The 3,703-nt window shown below is 41.2% G+C and overlaps 1 long non-coding RNA gene across 1 annotated transcript; it reads left to right on the top strand.

Annotated features, from left to right (window-relative positions):
• The first annotated feature begins 809 nt into the window (after window positions 1-809).
• On the top strand, window positions 810-2,880 carry LOC148224382 (uncharacterized). The gene is made up of 3 exons (XR_015802872.1): window positions 810-852; window positions 2,452-2,695; window positions 2,793-2,880. It is a non-coding gene; the product is annotated as an uncharacterized LOC148224382 (long non-coding RNA).
• The last annotated feature ends 823 nt before the right edge of the window (window positions 2,881-3,703 follow it).

Here is a 3,703-nt window from a genome sequence, read left to right as displayed (position 1 = left end):
TGTTCCATGTCCATGGGGCTACTCCGTGTACGTAAGGGCGGCCACGCTGAGCTCCCACGATGCACAAAACTCATGTACTGAATTTTCCCTCTTTGCCTCCAGCCATCCCTGTTCTGCTTCTTGCTAAGCCAATTAATATCTACCACACTAGCAGTAAAGGGCCCTTGGGAAAAAGGAAACCAGGGAGTAGGCTGGTTGTTCCTGATCTAGGCGTGCTCTCTGCCAATACAGCATATTTTCTAGAGTGTTTTTTACAATTCGGTTTAAATGACTCAGCTAAGGGGTTTTGTATAACTTCTGACCACAGCCTAACTGTTCTCACAGGAGGTAATATTTCCTAGTGTTTGGCACGAGCTTTCCTCCTTTTCATCTAAGCACTTGTGCTCCTTCAGCAATCTTTATCCATTTCTTTCTTCATGCTTACAGGCTAGAACTCTGTAAGGGGTTACTGGATCCCTCAACTTCCACTAAGCCCTTCAACATGCAGCACTGTATACCACATTCATTACTGTTATGGAAGTATTTAGACAGACAGGCTTTATCTAGCTGTCCTAATCTTTTCCATAAACCAGTCTTTTAAGTCCAACAGTGGGTTATTTTATGTGAACTCCCTCCCGTCTGTCAACAGCAATCTGCAATGTTCTGATCTTTGAATCACTGGATTGTCGCAGTGCTGACAAGGTGTGACCATTTTCTCTTTTGTAAGTAATCAACTGCTCGTTTGTTGCATGTTACTAATTGCACTTTATTCTACCTCTGTTTTTTTCCCGGTTTCATTATATTGTCCATATTACAATGTTGTGGTAAGCAGCACCAGACACAATTGGATTCCTCAGTCTGTCAGCAGCAAAGGTAATTGACATAAATATTTAAAAAACAGCCAACTGTGATATATGAAACAATTAAAACCCTTTCAGAAGCATCCTCTCTCTAACCTAGTCTCCTGGTAAACTGAATTTAAGTGGCTGCAAAGCGACTGAACCAAAACATTGTCTTTTATTTCTATCAATGGGAAATATTTCCCCCTCTGCTCTACATTCTTTCTCCTCACAGAGTAGATATTTGATTAGGTACAGATTTAAACACAAAAAGATTTTCCAAGCCTTGGATCCAGTTCCAAGCAATTACACATTGGCTGAGTGTAGCTGAGTGCAGGATCACCCAACTGGAGAGGAGAACAGAAAAGGCTCTCTACAATGAAAAAAAAAAATTATTCCAAGTGTTCCACCTCAAAGAATTCTTGAAAAATGGGCTTCTCCCCAGAGATCTGGGTTGTTTGTCTCATTCAAGGGCTGAGCATTTTCCTGTTGCTTGTAGACTGGCAAAGAAGTAGAGGGCTCAAGATGCAGGGTGAATGAAGAGCTGTCCTGAGTCGACACCAGATTTACACAGGAACTCCTGAAGGCTGCACTTGTGCCACCTAATAGTTCTGTCTGCTGGATACTGGATCCCTGTGTATAATCTCAGCTCTAGTAAATAGGATGTACTCACCTGTCTGCTCTCCAGCAGCACTGGCAGCAAAACATATTTGCAATCAGGGCAAAAAGTCTCAGTCATGTGCCTTGGTCTACCCCCAAAGCAGCCTTTCTAAGAGTTCTTAAGACTGGTAGTCTTCTGGTGACACTGCAATGCTGTCTCTGAGGAGCTCACCTGGAGAGAATAAGAGCTGGTATTGGTCCTCTGGGTCTCAGATAATCAAGATTAAATGTGAGTTTTTTAACACTAAAACCAAGTCTAGAACAAGAAACTAACTAGCTCTGACTAGATGACACCAAGTGGTCACAGCAAAATTTACATTTATTATTACTGGAACATTTTGCAATATTTTCACCCTTTGAACTGGAGTTTTGCAGCATTGCCATTTGAACAATTTTGTTTATTATGTGGGAGTCACTAAGTCTGGATACTTTGAGTCTAGGAAGAGCACTCAATCTGCTAAAAAGTACAAGGGAAAGTTCAACATGAATTGTTACCATACTTAAAAGCTGACTTACTGTATATTAACAAGATGCAGATTTTAAAGCACTAGTTATTCAGTTACTTAGTGGTTGATAAAGTGATTAATAACTAGACTATGTGATGGTGCTAAATATAGAAATCAGGGGAAAGGTTCCTATTACTAAAATACCAGGTCTTTGTAAAAGGCATTACGTAGTCTTCTCAAAATTATTGAAGTATAAAATAGCAGCAAGTCGGTTGCACCATTACTTCAGAACAAGTGTTTATCATACCCTATGCTCCGAGGCTCATAGTATCTCTCACAAGAGGTATTGGAACATGTCTTTCCTGAACAACATGCTTATAGGAAAAGAGATGTTGGTGGTGCATTTTCTCATCCATTGCAATTCTGTATGTGATGTAGGGTTATATGAGCAAGTACCAAAACGTGTTTTTATAAGTTAGTCATCTGCTGGAATGTGTTCTGTTAGGATGTTTTCTTTTCTTCCTTAGATGACTCTGTGAAATACTTGCCTAGTCATTTTGCCAGCAACCATGAAATCCCAGCAAAATGTCACAAGTCCAGCCAACCCAAGACTGAAAAACTGGCTACATGAAAAATTAACTCAACAGGTTCTCCTATTGTTTTTGAAGGGCTTAAATTTTTCCCAACTAAGAGTCTTAACGTCTGCAGGCCCACATGAAAAAGGAAATGGGTGTGGTAGGAAAGCAAAAGCTCTCTATGCCCACAGGGAAGGTGAGAAACAGCTGTGTGGACAAAGGTGTGTTGTGGACGTGTGTACTTTGTACTACCCCTGACCCTAGCAATGAAATTCTGTTGTCTTTCTACACAGAGTTATCATCCCTCTAAATATTTCCTGTATTGATTCTGATACCTGCACAAAGCATGTTTTGAACTGAAAAACTGTGACTTGAACAAGAAGGCAAGGACAGCATGAAACACACATGGAGGGCAACCAGTGCCAAACCCTTTCTTCCTGAGCCTTCTGAGTGGGCTAAATGGTTTGTCTCTGTCTTTGACACGACAGCAGCTGGCTGCACCAGGAGGATTTGTTCCCCTGTGCAAGCCTGCTCCACAAGTGCACAGCCATTTCACCAGCTGAGCCACAGTGGCCACTTTGTAGACTTGCTATGCTAAAAATACTCTCTGCCCTCCTGCTCACTAGAATGCACCCCTCTTTCTCACCTTGCCTGGGCTGTGTTTCCTGAACTCCTCAGGTTGCTTTCTCTCATGCTCATGCCCTATCTGGAGTTTCCAGATCTTCTAAATTCTAAATAAATTTATATGCTCTATTTAGCATCAGTCCTGTAGTCTCCTTACTTCCCATTTAAGATCAATACAGAAGAAATCAATGGACTACACAACAATTCCCTCAGACACTCCTCTAGACCGTAATGCATTGCTGGCACCTCCTCTTTATAGCTGGTCTGTTAGCTGTCTTTCTCTCTTTACTGCAGTGTTTTTACCTGAGGTTATTTTAATTAGAAGAAGGTTAAAATTCCTGGAGAAATTCTGCATGAAAGAGTGGTCCTGGAAATTTAAATATGTGTAACTTGTGCTATGTTATATTTTACTGTATGAAACAAATGACAGGCTGTTTTGTTAATAGTACACATGATGGACTTCAGATGATGCCATGGATTTATAGAACACAAGGACTCTGGCCTTTCTGTAACCACAGCAAAAATCTCACTCGATATGAAACTGTGCCCTGAGCCCCTGAGCTCTGCAGGGTACCTGGTT

This window comes from Sturnus vulgaris, chromosome 3, assembly GCF_052056855.1.
Source record: "Sturnus vulgaris isolate bStuVul1 chromosome 3, bStuVul1.hap1, whole genome shotgun sequence".
Taxonomy (NCBI): Eukaryota; Metazoa; Chordata; class Aves; order Passeriformes; family Sturnidae; genus Sturnus; species Sturnus vulgaris.
The sequence above is the reverse complement of the archived record's forward strand: the minus strand, read 5'-3'. Positions and strand labels throughout refer to the sequence as shown.